The sequence below is a fragment of the Diabrotica virgifera genome, chromosome 5 (assembly GCF_917563875.1).
Source record: "Diabrotica virgifera virgifera chromosome 5, PGI_DIABVI_V3a".
Classification (NCBI taxonomy): domain Eukaryota; kingdom Metazoa; phylum Arthropoda; class Insecta; order Coleoptera; family Chrysomelidae; genus Diabrotica; species Diabrotica virgifera.
In genome coordinates, this window is record NC_065447.1 from 70,725,548 (window position 1) to 70,749,663 (window position 24,116).

General features: G+C 34.0%; 1 protein-coding gene across 1 annotated transcript in view; it reads left to right on the forward strand.

The window, feature by feature from the left end:
* LOC114334111 (uncharacterized) overlaps window positions 1-24,116 on the forward strand; it is a 758,790-nt gene that overhangs the window by 130,691 nt on the left and 603,983 nt on the right. The window lies entirely within an intron of this gene.

The window sequence follows — 24,116 nt, forward strand, 5'->3', positions numbered from 1 at the left end:
TAAGCTACCCGGGACAGGCAGGAAAATTTGTTTTGGATACCGATGCTAGCAACAGTGCCATAGGAGCTGTTCTCTCACAAATCCAGGATGGACAGGAAAAAGTCATCGCTTATTTCAGCAAAGTCCTGTCGAAACCAGAAAGAAACTATTGCGTTACCAGAAGAGAACTGCTGGGTGTAGTGAAGGCTTGCGAACATTTCCATAAATACTTGTACGGCAGAAAGTTCCTTCTTCGAACAGATCACGCTGCTCTAAAATGGCTCATACAATTCCGTAATCCAGAGGGCCAGATGGCAAGATGGTTAGAACGATTACAAGAATATGATTACGAGATAGAACACAGGGCTGGAAGAGTTCACTCAAATGCTGATGCCCTTTCGAGACGACCATGCAGTGCGAATTGTAATCACTGTGCCAAATTAGAGGAACGATTTTGCCCCGTGAGACGAACCACCGTAATTAATGAGCAATGGCAGCCCCTACAGTTACAAGACGCCCAAGAAGATGATCCATGTATAAAAAGAGTATTGGATTGGATGCGGCAAGGTGAGAGACCTAGTTGGCAGAACATTAGTGCATGTAGTCCAGAAGTCAAGGCCTACTGGAGCCAATGGAATTGCCTGGTACTAAAAGATGATCTTCTGTACAGAACCTTTGAGAACGATGATGGTACAGAATCTAAGCTTCAGTTAATTGTACCTAAAAGTAAAGTGTCAGAAGTATTGCGTCAGTTGCATGACGGTACATCAGGTGGACACTTTGGTATTACGAAGACTCTGCAAAAGGTTCGAGAACGGTTCTATTGGGTGAACTGTAAAGATGATGTAAGAAGATGGTGCCGAAAATGTGAACCGTGTGCATCCGGTAATGGTCCGGTTGGTAAAAAGAGAGCACCCATGAGACAGTACAATGTTGGAAGTCCTATGGAAAGAGTAGCTATCGACATTGCAGGTCCATTTCCAGAAACCGATGCTGGAAATAAATACATCCTGGTAGCCATGGATTATTTTACAAAATGGACTGAGGCCTATGCATTACCAAATCAAGAAGCTGCTACCGTTGCAGAGGTACTTGTTAAAGAATTCTTTAGCCGATTTGGTGTTCCCTTGGAGATCCACTCCGACCAAGGGCGAAACTTTGAGTCAGCTCTTTTCCAAAACGTTTGTAAATTGATTGGTGCCAATAAGACCAGAACAACACCCCTGCATCCTCAATCAGATGGGATGGTCGAGAGGATGAACCGAACGATGGGTAAACACTTGTCCAAAGTTGTATCTGAACATCAGCGAGATTGGGACCAACACATTCATTTATTCCTGATGGCCTACCGCTCGGCCGTAAATGAAACTACAGGTCAAACACCAACCTGCCTGATGTTGGGTCGTGAAGTTCGGTTGCCCTGCGACCTAGAGTTTGGCTGCGGACCTTCCGAGGAACATGTTGCAGGCGAAGACTACGTTGACCGCCTGAAATTACGAATGAACAACATTCATGAACTTGCCCGACAACACATCCAGATAGCCAGTGACAGAATGAAAGATCAATATGATTCTCGATGCAAGAATGAAAGCTTCGAAGTAGGTGATCTTGTCTGGCTTTATAATCCGCAACGTCGTCGAGGCTTATGTCCTAAACTGCAAAGACAATGGGAAGGTCCATATGAAGTTAAGAAGAAAATAAATGACGTAATATATAGAATTAAGAAGTTGCCAAACGGTAAACCAAAAGTTATTCACATAAATCGTCTTGCACCATATGCTGGCTCAAATGAAACAGAAGAAGCACGAGTCCTCCAACAGGAGATGAAAGATGTCGCACAGCCAAGTTTTAATCAATTTATGTCAAATTACGCAGCGAGAAAGAGTGCTAGATTCGGCGTGACCACAGAAGTTCAGCAAGATCTGTTTGGTGTTCCAGAAAACGTCTCTCTGGCCCACTGTGTTGCCCAAGACCTCGAGATGACTAAAGGAATATCGTCCGTATTCAATAGAAAGTTCGGCCGCCTGGACGAGTTAAGAAATCAGCAGCCTAAAATTGGAAGAGTACTGCGATTGGAAGATGGTCCTCGATCTTTGCTGTATATGGTGACCAGGAAGTCTTATACGGACACGCCAAGCTACGAGAACATATGGCGTGTTCTAACTAATTTGAAGAAAATCGTGTGTAATTATGACATCAAAAATTTGGCTTTACCAAAAATAGGCCATGCAGTAGAAAATCTGGATTGGAAGATTGTGAGAAGCATGCTTGAAGTGGTCTTCAGAGGAACTGGTGTACAAATCACTGTGTGTTGCATGAACCCGAAGATGTCGTACCCTTCAAAGACAGTAGACTGTTATTTCTTCTTGAAGGGTGTATGCAGAGCTGGAGAGTCGTGTAGATTCCGCCATCCTGGGCCTTCATTTAGAGTTGCTGATCGAGACGCTCAGATCTTAAGAGGGGAGCAGTGTAGCGGAAGAGAAATCTTGGCCGATCCCCGTATAACAGTAAACACCTCGAGAATGACGTAATCGGATGTGCTAGGCCTCGCCGGAGAATTCTGGAAGGTACGTCACGTAGGCGGAACAAGCCGATAGCTCGAGATGGGAGTCGATTGTTCCAGAATAACAACTGGGTATAAATACGGGCATATTTTGTGAATAAGTTTAGTGTATAAGATAAATTCGTCTGTAACTTATATAAATAAAGTCGTATATAAATTACGAACCGCTAGTTTTATTGTAATTAGAAGTAATTACACTAATCACGCTACAATAATAATATATTGTTACTAGGGAACTCTTGGATAAATTTTTAACATATTTAACAACAAAATACTTGAATCATAGAATATACCCTGGCGTATTATGTGCCTGGATCTTCCATAAATCATAAACAATAATTACCTTTTTATTAATTTCACGTGTTAAATCAAATATTTATCAAATATACTATCAATACTATTTAATAAACAACTCAAAATATTCCTGATGCCGTGTCAAATATTTAGTAGCCTTGTTTGTCACTGTCTTATGTTCGACGCATTATGTTCGACTGAGTGCATTGTATGACAAAGACAGCAAATGATCGATTTGGAAAATATCACCACGGACATGGTGTTTATTTTTTTCACATCCTGGAAAAACTAAAAATTTTTTGAAAAATTTAAACGCAGAATGAAAGATTACATCATTAACGTGGGTAGAAAGTCCCTTTAAATAAACAAAAAGTTTTATTTGAATGAGATATTTCGATGGCTTAGTGTGAAAACCTCGTATCTCAATTTTTTTCTAAAATGACATTTTGGTGGTTTTAGTTTGAAAACCTTGTATCTCACCATTTAAAACTGTTAGAAAAAATCCAAATACAGTAGACAATTTTCTACAGCCGAAAAAAGAAACCACGTATATCAATTGCTCTCTTGATTTAGTGTGAATACCACGTATACAGGGTGTCCCAAAAAGATTGGTCATAAATTATACCACACATTCTGGGGTCAAAAATAGTTCGATTGAACCTAACTTACCTTAGTACAAATGTGCTCACAAAAAAAGTTACAGCCCTTTGAAGTTACAAAATGAAAATCGATTTTTTTCAATATATCGAAAACTATTAGAGATTTTTTACTGAAAATGGACATGTATCATTCTTATGGTAGGACCATCTTAAAACAAAATTATAGTGAAAGTTGTCCACCCCATAAAAAATTTATGGGGATTTTGTTCCCTTAAACCCCCCCAAACTTTTGTGTACGTTCCAATTAATTCATTGTTGTGGTACCATTAGTTAAACACAACGTTTTTAAAACTTTTTTGCCTCCTAGTATTTTTTCGATAAGCCAGTTTTTATCGAGATGCGGCTTCTTTTTCAATATATTTACGTAAAAATTTTATGGGGGTTTTGTTCCTTTAAACCCCCCAAATGTTTGTGTACGTTCCAATTAAACTATTATTGTGGTACCATTAGTTAAACAGAGTGTTTTTAAAACTTTTGCCTCTTAGTCTTTTGTTCATAAGTCACCTTTTATCGAGATGTAGCTTCTTTTCAAAATATACCTAAAAATGTAAATTATAAATAAATTTTCAGATTATTAACAGGTCTCTAGAACCGTACCTAACCATATACAAATATGTGGTGGATTCGACAAATATTCAAAATATCTCGATAAAAACTGGCTTATCGAAAAAGTACTAGGAGATAAAAAAGTTTTAGAAATAACGTGTTTAACTAATGGTGCCACAATAATAATTTAATTGGAACGTACACAAAAGTTTGGGGGGGTTTAAAAGAACAAAACCCCCATAAAATTTTTATGGGGCGCACAAATTTTACTTAAATTTTTTTTTAAGATGTTGCTGCCGTAAAAATGCCGCATGTCCATTTTCAATAAAAAATCTCTGAGAGTTTTCGATATATGAAAAAAAATCTATTTTCAATTTGTAACTTCAAAGGGCTGTAACTTTTTTTGTATGCACTATTGTATATAGGTAAGTGAGGTTCAATCAACCTATTTTTGACCCCAGAATCTGTGGTATAATTTATGACCAATCTTTTCGGGACACCCTGTATATAACCAAGAATTTGGTACTTAATTTGAAGTGTTTGTTTTAGAGATTCTACTTGAAGAAGTGTTTTTTGTGAACAACAAAATGTAGTCCGGCATGTAGAAACATTTTATGAACCTTAAAACAAAAGATTTGTTTTGTATCGACCTAGTATTTGGAGGTGTGCAATAAGCTATGAAAAATGAAAACCTCGTAAATAATAATAAACGCAACCTCATTTGAGATGAAAAACACATATATCAAGATATACGAGGTTATCATAGTTACTTGGGCAAAGCCTCTATATACTGCAAGGATATTTACGTGTTTTTCATAGTTAATATTTGTATTTCCAATTTAATAGCGAGATTTAACACTTTCAGCTCTGGGCCAATATCAGATATTTGTCTCAATGTGCTCGACTTAAAAATACGTAACGTAATTTTTGTTTTTATGTTATAATATGCTGAAAATCAGTTTTTTGCCTCTCCTGTAAAATTGTCACTTAATGAGATACGAGGTTTTCACACTAAGCCATCGAATTAAAATTAAAAACCACATTTAATTTTCTCCTGTTTTTCGTACATGTAACTTATTACCCTCGATAACGATGTAATATTTCATTCTCCGTTTAAATTTTACAAAAATACTTATTATTTTTCTCAGCATTAAAAAAATGAATGCATTTAAAAAGCATTGGAATGAAATTTTGCGCCTACGCTCTTAAACGTTTTCCATAACTATGACCTTTACTAAAATACGTAACCAAAATAATAAATCTTATTCGTTCAATCCTTGCCGTAGTATCGATTTTATCAAAAAAGTTGAAAACTGCGGTTATCCCAACGCCAAATTCCCTCGACTTCTAAAAATGAACTTCATTTCAGACAAATGTCCCAACTTTTAGTACATTTAACCGCCTATTTCGTTAACGCACCCCTTCAGTTCCTTTCTCGTCTTTTCTACAAGAAAGCCGAAACGTCGATAGAACAAAAGGTTCGCAGGTGTACCTAACGACCAATACCGTTTGCCCTATATCGTCATGGTAATGTTGGTAATATCTCGGTAAAATGGCAACATCTCACAAAATATCTTTTTCCTTCACAATCTCCTTTTAATACGCACTGAGACTGAATATCTAGATGGTTTTCGTAATAGCCTCGTTATGTTTGCCGTCTGCGGATTTGTAATCTTTTTAAAAATATTGAATAATAGCATAATTTTCCTGAGACGATAAAATACTCGAGAAGTAACGAGATCTCTTTACTTTTCATTTTTATTTTGAAACAGACATTTTGATGAAATTTTTTTTTGAGAAATGGCTTAGCGACTTTATACTTAATTAGAAATGTAAAAAATACACCATGATTACAAGATTTAATATTTGCAGAATAGAATATAAACATTATTGTTTCGTCTTTATGTGCCTCATCCTTTAAGGACATTGGCGATCATCATGGCCCATTTAACACTGTCTGCAGCGGTTTTGATGAGTTCTGTTGTTGATTTTTCCACTCCACTGCTTTAATTTTTTTAACCAAGACGTGCGTCGTCTCCCCGGTCCTCTCTTTTCTTCCACTTCCCTTGTATATACTGCCGTGCTAGGCCCAAAGGCGGTAACTAACATTTGACAAAATGGTGGCAAAATCGATTTTAAAATTGAGTGCTAAAATTTTGGCCCGTTAGGGATTTATGAACTAGCTAATAGTTTTTATGCATGGATATATGCCCCAGTTTATTAAGGGAACCATTAATTATATTTTAACCCTGCTGTCCCGTTCGAGTCAAGTACACAAATGTACTGTTCGGGTCAATATGACCAACCATGGTTTAAGCTCCTTAATCGAAACAAAATAAGCTAATGGTGATAAATAAAACTTTATTAACAAGAAATTATGGTTAATTAAACAAAAATTATGTTGTTAATGTAAATTAAACCTTATTAACAAAAATAAAAGGCATTTTTTCTTTCAAAAACGCCTAGTAACTAATATGTACAAAAATTGAATTTAGTTTACAACTGGGACCGTAATAAAAAGGATGGATTTTCCAAATATGTTTGTAATATATACAACATAAAATTAGTCTTGTTATCGATTTTAGGGCAAGTTTACAGCGTGCTTGTTTAGCAGGCGGAGTTAGATTGTTCATAGAAGGTTCACTAGGATTTCCATCTTGTCTACTTTTTCCTGCTCGTGTCCTTTTTACCAGTTCGTGAGAGCCTTTAGTTATTGGTATATTTTTTCTGGAAATGATGACTGGTTTCATTAGGTTTTTCCCAATTCCTCAAGAAGAAATCCGCCGTTTTCCCAATTTATTGGTATTCCATTGGATATTTATTGATACGCATAACACGAACCCGTTGTAGGCAGAAATGTCCAGCAGAGTAGAAAAAACAATAATTGGCCAGCGATTTATCTCTTCTCACATGTATGCGTGCCAAAAAGCTAGTCTAGAGTATACACTGCTCCCTTATTGGAATTGTAATCTAAAATAATTTGGGGCTATTTTATTTGATGAAAGTGATGCATGATGCATCGATTCATGGTGCAAAGTACTGATAAAACAACATTTCTATTATTTTTAGGAATATTGTCAACAACAGTGGTATCTTGCATGAAGCAAAAAAGACCAGCTATGAACTTCTTTATTCGCGATTTTTGCTAAAAGCTCCAGTTTATTTTACTTATAATCCCCGGCATTGTATCTACTTTGTTTTAGAAGAAATTCTCCTAAATTTTACGATGTCAAAAAGTTATTACACGTAATATTGTGGCCTTCCAAATCACTACTCAAGTCACGCATCATACGCATTCCTGTATAGATCTGCAATTTTAGAGCATATAAGTTTTTCTGTTCATAATTACAAAAAAAACCAAACTTTTGTGCCATGTTTCGCTGGCTTGCTTGGAATATACCATTTGAAGGGAGAGCGGCCTCTAAAGGCAACTAGTTGCTTATCGACGGTAACATTTTCATCAGAGTTAAAAAATTTTGGTACATTTTCTACCCATGTTTCATAAATTTCACGTATTGCAGCAAGTTTATCAAAATGTCTCCTATCCTGTCTAGTAGTTTTGTTATCAAAACGTATTACTTGCAAACTTTTTGTAAATATATCAAGTGACATTGTTGAGTGAAATATACTACGATCTTCATTCCACAAAATTTTATTTGATTCACCATGGGACCTATAAACTCGAGCTAAAAATAAACACCAATGTATGCTTGGAAACCAACAACTTTATTCATGTCTTTTCTGTTGGTTCCAAAGACATGCTGTTTGTCCATGTTGGTCATATTTATATATTTGGTTTCGTCCGGCTATACTATACAGTTTATTTTACAAGTTTTAGCTTGCAGAAACCTGTTTTTGTTTACAGACGTATCCGACTGATAAACACACAGGTACTGCCAATATAGAATACTGCCAACTAAACACACATACACAGGTAATTTTTAACGGTTTAAATACGCGGGTCACATTGACCCGAACGTACCCTAGGGAACAATTTCATTTTTATCAAAAAAATCAGGAAGTTGATTGTTTATCTCATATGCAATTAAAAGACCTCATATTAGGTAATAAAGTCAAGAAACACCAAATCGTTACGCCGCGTAATAATCTGTAAAATAAGTAATAAATTATTTTTTGGGTCAAATAGACCCGAACAAGACAGCAGGGTTAAAACAAAGTTTTATATAAAAAGAGGTAGATACCGCTAAAACGTTTTATCAAAACTTACTATAAAACTAAGCCTATTAGCGGTATGTGGTTTACAGTTGTGATTGATATGAAATAAAAAGCTTTTCTGTATATTACAGTTTATTAAATTGAAAGAATTAAAGTAGTATTAAATGTTATTATTTTGTTGAGCCACAATATGACAACAACAAATTAACAATGTCTAGTTGTAGTTATATCTGTTTTCTTTCAAGAGCCAATAAATACATATTGGTTCATTAATATTAATGTTCTATTTGTGATTCAATATAGACCATTTAATACACAACCAAACAACATACCTTGTGTCTGGTACATATACAAAACCTATTTAGTATTACAATGGTATTACCTCATAATTAACATTTTTTATAAATTCTTTTATACTGCGTCTAATAATTTGGGCAGAACTGTACGACTGTACTTATTCTACGAAAAAACAGAATCCGTTCAGATCGTTATAGATGTTTAAACATCTGGTGATGTTAAGCGTTCCAAAGAATTCTTCAACTGTGAATGAGATTGTAAATGTAAACCATACTTTTGACTTTCTCAGCTATTTTTATTTTGTTTCTTAGCGACAAAGGTTTGCTATTTTACGACAGGTCTGAGTTATACGTTATTATGGAGTTTTAAGATTTTTATGATGACCGACACCTACCCTAATATTATTATGCATTGTTATATTATTGGGTATTTCACAATATTATATTCGGGAAAATACCATTACTTACAGTAATTAGGGCAAATTTTAACATTTTATTAGTTCTATTGTACAAACTATGTAGTTATATTATACTTATGTTATGGTTAAAATATGATGACATTGTCTTTTAGACCGAAAAATACCTAATTATGGGATATATAAGATTTTTAAAATATGCAAACAAATTGTTTTATCATTATCCAGGTACTGACGCATTCTTAGAAAATTTATAAAGGAATAAAACCAGTATTTTTGTATAAAACTTAGGTAAAGGATTCTCAAAAGATTAAGTAAAGATCTAGATTAAGATTTTCTAAAAAAACAAAATACCTATTTTAAGTCTCTTTTTCTAAAAATGTTTGTGGACAGCGTGTGGATATATTATTAGATTTTTAAAACCCAATTAAAAAAAAGACATATTTTTTAAATATGAAAATCGCTTACCACCTAATTCAAGATATAAATCATCCACTTGGCGCAGATTCATATTGTTTAGGACAACATAATTTGGTTAATTCTTGAAATACAGTGGAACCTCGATAAGTCGGATTAATCGGGACCGCGGCCGATCCGGGTTATCGAAAATCCGGGTTAGCCGGAGAATATGGTAAAAATTAATAAAATATGGTACTCTTACAGATAAACTTAATTATAATTGCCAAAAAAATGAAATGCTTATGTCCAGTACATCTAAATTACGTACAGTTGTATACATTATTTTTTATTTCTTGGTAAAAAACCTCAGTCAAAGTGAAAACATTTTTATTTTATCTGATGAAAATCGATCTGGGTTAGCCGGACTTCCGGGTTATCCGGAGGCCGACTTATCGGTGTTCCACTGTACTATAAACAAAAATGAAAATACATTTCAATAGATATAATAATCTCGAAAATTACTTACCATCCTCGCTAATTATTTCTTTTACTAACACAACTCTTTTAACTAACACAATAATTTAACCTTGTAAAGTTAGGCCGAATTTACTTTGTAATAATAACGGCGATTTGGCGGTTTCTAAATGTAGGCGTAGCATTCTTGAAAGTAGATTAGCGGTAAGTGCAATATGCTAAGGTATATGGACGGCAACTCTAGCAGATACCGTCAAAACGCCATAGTATTTAACATTTGTCGCCAAATGGCTTAGTATTTTAACTGAAAAGTGTAGATACCGCTAACAAAATTGCAATTTTATTTAACCCTACGTTAGGCGCGTCGTTATTGCTGACAAGCTTAGGCGCGTGGTCTACGATCGTAGACCAATAGTTTTCTGTCGTATAATACCGGATTTTGGCAAAATTAACAAATTAGTGGTTAATAGCATGTTTATTTATGTTCGCACTTTGATATTAGATATGTTTTGTTCCTTGGCTTTCTCATTTTGACAGTGGTAAAATTAAAAACCAAATCATGATTTTTTGGGTCTTTATTCGCAAGTAAATGAAAATGGTCACAAAAATAAGCTCAATTTATTAAAAAACACAAAATATTTTTTATCTTTGAACTTATAGAATGACCAATAGGGATAAATAATAAAGAATAGAACTAAAAAGTAAAAAAAGAACAAAACTATTAAATGGTCAAAGTGGCACAATTTTAGTCCGTCAAACATTCAGTGCAAATATCCCCAAAATGATCCTTAGATGCAAATGTGTCACATCTTTGGCATGCTCTTCTTGTTGACATATTGCAAATTCATGCACAAATATAACTCCGTCTCACGTAATTTGTTGGAATATTAGGGGAAGGGGGTACGACTTCTTGAACATCCGAGCAGTACGCGAGCTCGTCGTCTAAGTTCTCTTAGCAGGGAAGGCATAGTTGATCCATATTCAATTTGCTGTTTGATTAGTTCCCATGCTAAGTTTTCAATAAAGTCGCTTCTTGAAAAATTTTAATTTATGTTATTAGCTTTATATACACAGCAGGCTACATATTAGCTTTATATATACAACTAAAAACAGGAACGCGCTTAGTCGCGTGGTCTACGGTTGTAGACCAGTGCTCTTTGAATAATGGTAAAAAAATAATGCAAACAGATCGGCGGCGTTTAGCAAACTGAAGAGTAAGTTGGAAGTATTAGTGACAGCTACTAAGCGGGATGGGGACGTATGTGCAGCTTTATGCAATTGGCGACCACTTAAAGGAGAGTGGTCTACGATTGTAGACCACGCGCCTAACGGAGGGTTAAAATATAATGCTTCTACAACTCCAAAGACTTTATAAATATATAGTAAATACCCTATTCTAGCTAAAAATACAAAAATCTTATTTTCGATAAAAAATCAGTTCCCGCCTTTGGGCTTAGCACGGCAGTATAGTCGGAGATATAGAGGCGGATTTTGTGCGTGATAAGTAATATGGAAAAACTATGCGGGGATATGTTGAATTAGTTGTGTACATGATTTTCCGCAATGGCCGAAAACCAGTGTGGGGGACGAGGGTAGTTATAAGGGGTCAAAGTCGCGGTTTTTATTATTTTTTTTGTGACGCTCATGATTTAGATAATGCACCAAAATTTGGGAATAAGTAGACCATGACATAACTCAGTAAAATCCCTAGAGCCGGAAACCAAAGTGGGGGACGAGGGTAGTTATGAGGGGTCAAATTCGCGGTTTTATTATGTTTTTTGTGACGCTCATGATCAAGATAGTGCACCAAAATTTGGTTATAAGTAGGTCATGACGTAACTAAGTAAAATTTCCAGGGCGGAACACTGCATGGCCGACAAAGGGGTGGGACAGGGGTGAATATAAAAAATATAAGGGTTTTTTTGCGACGTTCGTAATTGAGATAGTGCACCAAAATTTGGGAATAAGTAGACCATGACATAACTAAGTAAAATCCCGAAAGCCGAAAACCAGAGTGGGGGACGAGGGTAGTTATAAGGGGAAAAATTCGCGGTTTTTATTATTTTTTTTGTGATGCTCATGGTCGAGATAGTGCACCAAAATTTGGTAATAAGTAGGTCATGCTAAAGACAGGAGTATATGTTCCTGTTTTGACTGAAATATGTGCATATATATGTCTGAAATATGAGTAGAATATGTTGAAAATATTCCCTAAAAGTTTAAAATATGTTCCAAATATGTGGAATATGTGAAAAACATTTTAAAATAACAAGAAAATATGCATAAAAAATGTATAAAAGTTTTTATTCTAATAATTGATGTCAATTGGTTTTCATTAATTGCCGAAATATATTAATAAGAATATTATTATAGTGTAGGTATAATCATTAAAATAGATTATTTCATAGCTCACAGCATAATTGACCGCAACCAGCAACACTGAACTGTCATTTGCGTTTGAATATATGAGCAGCGTAGGTACGAATGTCTAAAATATTTAACTAAAATTATTTTTTTTTTTTGGAATAATGAACTTAAATAATTGTTTTAGAAAATTTATATTATTGATAATAATAAATGTTTTTGGTTATTTAATTAATATAATTCTAAAATTCTCAATGTAATCGCGATTACGTCTTTCTTATTAAAATATTATACCATGTGGACGCTTATTCAAGATCGGGAAGTTCCGTGTTGGTGTCGTATTTTAGCTGTGCTACACAAATTTCGATTCTAGAGTTGATGTTATGGAATATCATTATTTTCATTACCATTAAAAAATATTTTGGCATATATGATTAATATATTTCGGCAATTGATGAAATCCGATTGACATCATTAATTAGAATAAAGAATTAGATATTATTTTTATAGTAAAGAAAAACAAAGAAAAATATCTGACAAGTAATGACATAAACGTGGCCATGATGAAAATTCACATTCTAATGTTTTGACAGTGCTTTTATGTCAGAAATTTTGACCTACGTAATCTTGCTTTTGTAGTAAAAATACTATAGTCATAAAATTTATATCAAGAGTGCACGGTCTTGTGCAATAGGTATGGATCAAATAGATTATTTCATAGCTCACAGCATAATTGACCGCAACCAGCAACACTGAACTGTCATTTGCGTTTGAATATATGAGCAGCGTAGGTACGAATGTCTAAAATATTTAACTAAAATTATTATTTTTTTGGAATATTGAACTTAAATATTTGTTTTAGAAAATTTATATTATTGATAATAATAAATGTTTTTGGTTATTTAATTAATATAATTCTAAAATTCTCAATGTAATCGCGATTACGTTTTTGTTATTAAAATATTATACCATGTGGACGCTTATTCAAGATCGGGAAGTTCCGTGTTGGTGTCGTATTTTAGCTGTGCTACACAAATTTTAATTCTAGAGTTGATGTTATGGAATATCATTATTTTCATTACCATTAACAAATATTTTGGCATATATGATTAATATATTTCGACAATTGATAAAATCCGATTGACATCACTAATTAGAATAAAGAATTAGATATCATTTTTAAAGTAAACAAAAACAAAGAAAAATATCTGACAAGTAATGACATAAACGTGGCCATGATGAAAAGTCACATTCTAATGTTTTGACAGTGCTTTTATGTCAGAAATTTTGACCTACGTAATCTTGCTTTTGTAGTAAAAATACTATAGTCATAAAATTTATATCAAGAGTGCACGGTCTTGTGCAATAGGTGTGGATCAAATCTTTCGTAGAACATCTTGTCATCGTATAGGATTTCTTCCTCTGTTTCGTTTATCTGATCTTCGTCTCCTCAGTTAACATGCGTGTCCACCTTTCATACTTCATTTTTGCCACGTGGCCAGCCCCTCTCCATTTCAATATATTATAAGCTCTCTTCACATCTGTAACTCTGGTTCTGTTTTGTAGGTCTTCGTTTGTACGCGTTTTTTTATTATTACTCCTTTCATTGAACCGTCTATCCTTCTTTATGCTATTCTTAAATTTAAATAATTATTTTCTGTTAGGGAATGTGTTTTCTCACTGTCGGTCATTACTGGTAAAAACTCTGGTCGAAGACTTTTCGCATTAGATTAATTAGTGTGGTTATGTCTTTAAATACTTATTTAAGAGCTTCGTATACTGCCCATACATGTGATATTCTTCTTCATACCTTACCTGTTTGGTTGTGATTGCCTATTCTAATTTCTTGTACAAGATAATTTATCAATCGTCGTCTTTATAAATTTTTATATTGTTAATAGTTACAAGTTTCGTCATGTATTTCCAGTTCTTCTAGCATGGTTTCAGTTTCACCTAGATCATCTTCTATCAACACTATGTCGTCAGTATAACTCAAGCGGTACAGTGTTTCACCGTCGAAGCTTATTCCTTTATGATCCGAATTAAGGCAGTTATAAAAAGCTTTGGTAATAGTGTGTCACCCTGGCTGGCACCTCTTTGAATCTTTATTTTGTTATTGGTTTCGCATAACTTTATTACGCTTGTTGCATTTATATAATAATACTTATCTTGCTGAATTCATTTGGTGCTTCAATTACACTATCTAGTTCCACCTAGTTAAACGCGTTGTGGAAATCTATAAACACTACTTCCAGAGGCCTGGAGTTATTTTATTTATCGTTTGCAGATGGTCGTCCAAACAGTGGCATAACAAAATCCGTCGCCCCCCCCCCGAATAATTGGAAATGGGGCCCCCTTTAAAAAATGCAACATGTGCAACAAAAACTTATATGAATTATAACCAAGTAAATGAGCGTAAAATACGGCGATACCATGTAATTTTCGGTGTCACCTCCGAAGTGGTCCTTTAGAAATTATTCCTTTTGTTTGTAACACTTCTAAGGTTACTAAGCAAACTGGATATCTCGTCTCTCTCTACGGCGACCTCTTACCCCCTACGGCCATCAGGTATTCATAAACAAAATCGCGATTCATCGCTGAATGATACATTATGCCATTCTGACACCCAATTCTGCCATTATCTGCACCAATTCAAACGTTGATGACAGAGTGGTCAGCAGTCAAATGAAGCACGGGCGAAATAAAGCCAGTTCAAAGACTTGAATGGGTATAGTGTACGCATAGTAATAATAGGTCTACATTCTACTGCAAAACATTGGTATGCGATTTGACGCGTAGTAGCAAAATGGTATCGTATAGCTCCTAGAGCCAGTAGTCTAAAGCACCTATTTTGGCGCTCTGTGGTATGAGACGGTTGAATAGTTTGCTGATCCTCTTGATGTTCCTCTATTTTCGTTTGTCCACACACGACACACACGGAAAACCGTCATTGCCGTACAATTAACAGGACGGGCAATTTTGCGTTACGACAAACCTATATCTCTTTGGACAACAATTCTACCCCTGTCAAAATCACTAACACGGCGGTTATTTTGGTGTCCTCGAACTCGATGCATTTTTTTATACTCATTACAATTATTAGATTGAGGAATAATAACTAAAAATTTCTGTGCAAGCCTGTCTTTATAAATCGGTCTCTTTAGAAAAAAAATGACAGATAAAGCTTAATTTTTACAAAACGTATAAAACGAAAAAAAGACATTGTAGTCCTGTCGCCAGTGGGGGTACAACGGCCTCCTTAATTCAGATGAACTTACTCAAGTTTTTTTTTTTATGTATTTTGACCCGTAGAATACGAATTTTTGGGTAATAGTCCAAGTAATGAAGCTTAAAATAGGACAAAACCTCGCAATTTTTGCAGAATGGATCGATTTGCTTGAAAATTTGAGAATAAATAGTGGATAGTCCAAGGATCAAAATCTATATGATGTCAAAAGGCGCTTTTTCCATGGGGGTGGTTGCCACCCTATGTGGGGGGTGAAAATTTTTTATTATATTTTGACCGCAAAAGTTTGTAAAAACATTCATTCTAAGCAACAAATGTTCTATACATTTTTTTGAAAAAATTAATAGTTTTCTATTTATTCGCTATCGAGAGTGTTAGTTTAGTATTAAAAAATTAATGTTTTTGATCAGTTTTCTGCAAATAACTCAAAAAGTTTTTGTTTAATCAAAACAACTTTGCTTAACAAAAATGTACCTTTTGAAAAAATCAACAAAACAGTTTTTTTAAAGTTTCTTTAAGACCAATAGTAATCGAGCTATACTTTATTATATGTTAGGTCTTCTTCGGCAAATGCTAAATATTGTAGTTTCAAAGTCAAAAGACGGGAAAACTATGCATTTTTCGAGGATCACTTGTTTAAACTAATTTGATGTATTTAAAAATATCTATCTTCAGAAATAAAAAAAACTCTTTAGCTCAAAAATTAGGTGGCTTATAATGAAAAGAATGTCAGACCCTATATTTTTCAGCGAAAAAGTGGTCGAAAGCAAACCCCTAATCACCACCCTGATTAAAATTAGTCATTGACCTTATTTCGTCTTTTTTACTTATGTTTTATTAAAAGGTTCTAGAAGTTTAACTGGTTTAGAATGATTAGTTTTTAAAAAAATGGAGTCAAAACCAAATATCGAATTTTTGAAGTTTGGTAAAAAATTCCTTTCTCTTCAGAATAGAAAGGTTATCATCAGAGATACAAAAAAATATTTAAATATAAAATTGTAGCTTATTTAATTCCCAAGAAATTGGTTTGCAAAAATTTTCTCTACGGTAAAAATTAAGTGAGCTATGAACAATTAAAACTTGTAATAACATGCAAAAATCACCTTTACCGACCCTTTCAAAGTCACCACTTTTTGCGACTCAGAATTTTAAAAGAATTTGGCATTAATAGTCTTATAGATCTTGTAAAAACCTACAAAATTGATGGATTCGACCGTTACTTGATGGAAGTTCATTTTATCTCACAATAAAACACTGAAAAACGTTTGTTTTTCTATACTTCCACAAAATTTATTACAACTATGTTATTACTACAGCGGTTTCGGCAAAGTGCCTTTCTCAAGTGATATATTTTACAATGTGTTTGCCTTTTTAAGTCTTTAACTGAAGAGGTTGAGGAGTGGGGAGCTGTTTGTCTCGAGTTGGTCATTCAGAATTATATCTGTATTTTTTAATTTATTAATTTCCATTGATTCTAAAAGTGATAGCTTAAGGCCTTTATTTTGAATATGTAGAATTTGAAACTCTTCATTGAAAGAATGATTATGATCTACAAGGTGAAGTGCGTATGTAGAAGTGTCTGTTTTTCTATTGTTGAAAGCCCTTTTGTGTTCTGCTATCCGTTTGTCAAAAGTTCTGCCAGTTTGACCGATGTAAGTTTTCGGACAGTCACCACAAGTTAGTTTGTACACACCACTCTGTAGTTGCTTTCTCTTTCGGCTTTTATTGTTTTTAATATGTTTGCTTAAGTTGTTGTTAGTTCTGAAAGCTGGTGTTATTCCTTTCTTTTTTATGTGTCTGGCTATTTTTGTTGTTATTTTGCCAGTATATGTGAGAGAGCAGAAGGTACTGGGTTCTTTATGTGGTGGTGGATACACTAATTTCAAGGCTTTCTTATGGAGTTTTTGGTTTAAAATGTTGTTAACTGTTTGTTTGTTATAGCCATTGTTTACTGCTATTTGTCTAATGATATTTAGTTCTGTCTTCAGAACTTCGAGACAGAACTAAATATCATTAGACAAATAGCAGTAAACAATGGCTATAACGAACAAACAGTTAACAACATTTTAAACCAAAAACTCCATAAGAAAGCCTTGAAATTAGTGTATCCACCACCACAGAAAGAACCCAGTACCTTCTGCTCTCTCACATGTACTGGCAAAATAACAACAAAAATAGCCAGACACATAAAAAAGAAAGGAATAACACCAGCTTTCAGAACTAACAACAACTTAAGCAAACATATTAAAAACAATAAAAGCCGAAAGAGAAAGCAACTACAGAGTGGTGTGTACAAACTAACTTGTGGTGACTGTCCGAAAACTTACATCGGTCAAACTGGCAGAACTTTTGACAAACGGATAGCAGAACACAAAAGGGCTTTCAACAATAGAAAAACAGACACTTCTACATACGCACTTCACCTTCTAGATCATAATCATTCTTTCAATGAAGAGTTTCAAATTCTACATATTCAAAATAAAGGCCTTAAGCTATCACTTTTAGAATCAATGGAAATTAATAAATTGAAAAATACAGATATAATTCTGAATGACCAACTCGAGACAAACAGCTCCCCACTCCTCAACCTCTTCAGTTAAAGACCTAAAAAGACAAACACATTGTAAAATATATCACTTGAGAAAGGCACTTTGCCGGAACAGCTGTAGTAATAACATAGTTGTAATAAATTTTGTGGAAGTATAGAAAAACCAACGTTTTTCAGTGTTTTATTGTGAGACCTACAAAATTATTTTTTAACAAACTTTCTAAGATAAAAATTAAAAAGGTTACGGTTAAAAAATCAATATATTTTTTTCAAAAAAAAAAAGAAACCCAATTGGAAGCATAGTAATGTAAGTTAGCTTTGCTTTTAGTCATTGGCCTTATTAGTTCTTCGTTATTTATGTATTATTAATAGATTTTAAAAGTTTGACTGGCTTAGAATGATTAGTTTTTAAAAAACTAGAGTTAAAAGCGAATAACGACTTTTTGTAGTTTGGTAAAAAATGCCATTTCCTTCAAAATAAAAAGATTACCTAGCATCAGATATACGAAAAAATGTTTTTATATGAAATTGTAGGTTATTTAATTCCCAAGAACTTGGTTTTAAAAAATTTTTTCTACGGCAAAAATTGAGTGAATGGTAAATGAGTATATATCGAAAAACATTGATTTTTTCTATATAAAACTAACACTTTCGATAGCGAATAAATCGAAAAGTATTAATTTTATCAAAAAAATGTATAGAACATTTTTTGCTTAGAATTAATTATTTTTATCAACTTTTGCAGTCAAAATATAATAAAAAATTTCCACCGATAAGATGGGGTGGCAACCGACCCCATGGTAAAAGCGCCTTTCGGCATCATATAGATGCCGATAAATTTTCAAGCAAATCGATCCATTCTGTAAAAATTGCGAGCTGAAATGCTTCGGTTCCTGGACTATCGACTGAACAGTCGATCCGGATGTCGATAAGATTGTTATAAACAAAGAACTTTAGGAATCGCATAACAGCGATGTTTCGCAAAACAAAACATTTTTTTGTATTTTTTGGGTCATTCTAAGCAAAAAAAATTTTTACAGGTTTTTTCGTAGGATGCATAGTTTTCGACATAAACGCGGTTGAACTTTCAAAAAATCGAAAAATTGCAATTTTTGAACCCGAATAACTTTTGATTGAAAAATAAAATAGCAATTATGCTTACCGCATTTGAAAGTTCAAGTCAAATTCTATCGGTTTTGATTACTTTCATTGCTAAAAATTAATTTTTTTATTGTTAAACAAAGCTACAAACACATAGTGATTGAATGCTGTTTTCAATGCATTTCTCATTTGAAATCCAACGAGTAGGTGAGCTTGCAGACAATTTCTACGTAGATTACGTACATTAAAACGCATGCATTGGGCAGGGGAAACACTATGTGTTTATTTAATGTGCCCAATACATGCGTATTCAACCGCGTTTATCTCGAAAATTGTGCTTCATACGAAAAAATTTGTAAGACTTTTTTTTCTGAGCATCACCCAAAAAATACAAAAAAATGTTTTGTTTTGCGAAAAATCGCTGTTATGTAATTCCTCAAGTTCTTGGTTTACAACAATCCTATCGACATCCGGATCAACTGTTACACAAAAAAAATCGTGTTCTACGGGTCAAAATACATAAAAAAAAACTTGGGTAAGTCCATCTGAATTAAGGAGGCCGTTGTACCCCCCCTGGCGACAGGACTATTGATATTGCTATCATAGCTTACTTTAATAAATATAGTCATTCTGTTGCCAAAAAATTAAGTTCAAGGAGTTAATCTGTTTTGGTAGTAACACTTATGATATCTGTCACTAAATGTATTAAAAGTGTTTGTTAGAAATAACAATTATAAATTAAATTATTTACTTAACATTCAATATTTTCTCACTATTATTAAAGGCACCTAGTATTTTATTCCATTTTAGAGCCCCAAACGACTGGTGGGAGTGCTAGAAGACTTTTGCAGGGTATTCATCTCATCTGAATTGTAAATTATCAGCGTTAATTGAGCTTCTGAAATCGAAATACATGCAGATTTTATGCAAATATTTCTCCGAACAGGAGACAGAGGACACAAAGCCCTTATTTGTTGGCGTAATATTTGCATTCGGTCTAGCAGGTTACACTTTTTGTTATTGATGATGATTAATAGTAGTTTTGATCAGCCTAAGTTTTGAAACTAATTCTCGGGATCTGTTTGATAATTCACTTTACAAATAATATATCCGACTTGCCAATTACGTTTGCCAATTTATATTGAAATACATAGTTCTAGGAACATCTAAATTAACGGCATGTGTCAATTACGATTTTAGTTACGGTATATATGTTATAGTCAAAGCCCGAATTTCAGGCACTCCTAGGTTTGACTAGGCAATCCTCAGGTCTGACTGACGGCCTTAGTCAAAGCCCGAAATAAAATACAGTTTCGGCCTTTGACTAGTCAAACCTAGGAGAGACTAAGTTGGTCAGGCAAAGGTCGAAATTTAATTTCATGAAATCGGGGTTTGACTAGTCAAACCCCGATCAGCTATTAAAGTGTCGTAATTTGTTAGATTAGATTTAATAAAACGTAATTTTTTGATTTTGAGGTTTATTATTTTTGTATTGTCGTAATTAAAATACTAAAATTAGTGTTTATTCTCACATGTTGAGACATTATGGTGTTTAGAGTTGCACAATTCGTTAGACCTTTATTACTTACATAATTTTGAAGAGCATTTCTTATTGCAGTAGCATTTTATAAAGTCCTGTCCTCCAAATCTAGAATCTTCTGTACCAATTTCTCTTAGAGACAGCTTAACGTTTGGAACATCTTCGAAATTAAGAAAATTCTCTTTGCACTCTCTGATTGGATTTCTTAAAAAAGGTGTGTTTATTGATCCGTATTTCGTACCAACTCTATATAAACCGTCAATTATTTTGTCTTGTATGATACTCAAAATATTTGAAGCATCTCCTTTGGCTCTATCAAAGCTGGGGATAGGTATTGTTACAGTTTTTCCGATTAAATTGGAGGAAATTTTTTTTACTTCATTTTTTCATAACATTAGCCTGGGCATGAAGACCTTCAATCGCTTTTCCTTTATTTATTCTAATCTTTTCTGTCTGTGCACAACGCATGTACGTAACTTTTCTTTCAGAAACTTCATAGTATGCACCAAGTGTGCTGTCAGCGCACACAACATGTACCACCTGATTTTAAATTATGCACGTATGTGCGTCGGAGCTCTCTTTTTGGCAAATACAACAAACCACATCTGAAGAAGTAATCTGAATTGTTTGACAATTTTCTTCCTCTCCTAGTGACGACGGTCCTGGGGCTTCGTCAGTATTATGGTGATCCTTAGTTTTTCTCCGATTGCAATATCTTCTTTCACAGTTGACGATGACATTCCCATTCCATGTGTTTGCGCTAAACACACTTTTTTCAAGAAATCAAATAAGAGAATGCAAAGATAATTTTCATAATTTCGAACATGTTCCAGAGGTTAAGCGGTCTCTAATGCTGGCCACTCACTTACGGATATCGAAGAGACCATGGCATGCAGGCCACTACTGAAGGCCGTTATTTGAGTAGTTAAATTAATGAACTGCAGTTGAGACGCCACACACATGCAGTTTTGTGATCGAGCGTGCCAACGCCTTTACAAAAACTGCGTGTATGTGGTGATTTTGGCTTCAATTAACCGCCTGTTAGTCGCTCGGCCTCTTCGATATCTGTAAGTGAGTGGCCAGCATAAGAGAAGTTAGTACAATAGATTCTAAAATTGGAGGAAAAGGCTTGATAACAGGCTACTGCAATAAGAAATGCTCTTCAAAACTATGTAAGTGTAAAAGGTCTAACGTATTGTGCAACTCTAAATGCCATAATGCCTCAAAATGTGAGAATAAACACTAGTTTTAGTATTTTAATTACGACAATACACAAACAATAAACGTTAAAATTGATAAATCACGTTTTATTAAACCTAATCTAACAAATTACGACATTTTAATAGCTGATCGGGGTTTGACTTGTCAAACCCCGATTTCATAAAATTAAATTTCGACCTTTGCCTGACCAACTTAGTCTCTCCTAGGTTTGACTAGTCAAAGGTCGAAACTGTAAATTTATTTCGGGCTTTGACTAAGACCGTTAGTCAGACCTGAAGATTGCCTAGTCAAACCTAGGAGTGCCTGAATTTCGGGCTTTGACTATAACATATATATTATTTATTTGAAATAGAAAACTGTAATGCAAAGCCTAAATTCTAAATGCACCTATTGATACGCACCTATTGACCAAGCAAATTAATATTATGTAAGGGAATTGCATGCATAATGCATAATCAGGAGAAATATTCAAAAAAACATTAGAAGATAAAGTAGCAGGCATAAAAATAAATGGCCTACCTATATGTGAAATTAGATACGCCGATAACACAATACTAATAGCAGAAACCATTACAGATCTACAAAGAATTTTAGATAAGGTTGTTGCAACGAGTGAAGAATTTTGTCACTAAGCATAAAGAAAACAAAATTCATGGTTATATCAAAGAAAAATATTAGAGAGATCAGTCTACACGTAAATAATAAGACGATAAAACGAGTTCAGAATTATAATTATTTAGGGCAAACATTAGTGAAACAAAAGATTATACCAAAGAAATACGAATTAGAATAGAAAAGGCTAAAAGTGCATTCACTAATATGAAACAAATATTATCTAGTAGAGACTTCAGCCTAACTCTTGGAAAGCGAGTACTAAAATGTTATGTATTTTCTGTTCTTTTGTATGGTGTGGCAACATGAACTCTTAATAAACAATGCCTCAATAGATTGGAAGCATTTGAGATGTGGACGTATCGAAGGATGCTGAGAATCTCCTGGAGAGACAAAATAACCAATGAGGAAGTACTAAGGAGAATACAGAACAGCAGGGAGATACTGGATTCCATAAAATTAAGAAAACTTCAGTACTTGGGCCATATAACACATGGTGACAGATATGAACTCCTAAAATTAATTATGCAGGGAAAGATTCAAGGAAGGCGCAGCATAGGTAGGAGAAAAATTTCCTGGCTGAGAAATCTCAGAGAATGATTTGGATGCAGCTCAACTGAACTCATTCGGGGTGTAGTGTCAAAACCTTCGTCGCGGAAATGGCACGTAAAGAAGAAGAGAATTGCCAGAAGACTTAAAAATCTATTCAAGAAAGGAAGCAGGAAGATCCAAAAACTTATTTTCTGTTCTGAAAAGATACAAACTATTCTCTATGGAAGGCGACGAGAAAAATAAAAGGACCACAACCCGCCATAAAATATCTCCTTTAAGAAATGCCGAAGGCAAATGGGCAAGGACACAGGGAAATCCGAGACAATCGCAGAACATGTTTTGACACTATTTAGTCCATTTACCAGAGTAGTGCCTCTAGAATAAGAGGAACCAACTTTTTCTTTTCTTGAGGCTCCATATCAAATGGAACTGTCAATTTTTATTAAGGAAGTAAAACAGTTGATAAGGAATGAGATACAACCTAAAAGGCGCCAGGATACTACCTGATAACAGGTAAGGTTCTTCAAGAATTAACAAATGATTGCTACATAATAATCACTACGATCTTTCATGCTATATTAAATCTACGTTACTTTATTTTGCAATGGAAAGCACAGTCGGAAAAATGAAAGAATACCCATGAACGAACATATAAAACACGCTGTATTTTCCTGTCACCGTGTCACAAAGAAAATTGTCCAGTGCAAGTACATGTAACAATACTTATTACATGTACTTGCGCTGGCCAATTTTTTGTGTTACACGGTGACAGGAAAATACAGCGTGTTTTATATGTTCGTTCATGGGTATTCTTTCATTTTTCCTACTGTAGCACAGGTTATGCTCATTCAAAAACCTGGTAAAGATCCGAAATACGTCAACTTTAAAACTTTTATTTATAATAAAGTAATAATTTTTTTTAATTTAGCGAAAAATTTAATTATTATAATGATGATGTATAGTAAATTTTTTGTGCAATTTGAATCGTCAACAATACATAAAAGAGTTCATTATTACCCTCGTTAAAGGGGAGGCCGTTGTACAATAGTGTACAAACCTTTTAAAAGTTGTTAATAAATTATTCATTTCAAACTATACACAAATTGTATTTTTAAACATCTTATTTCTT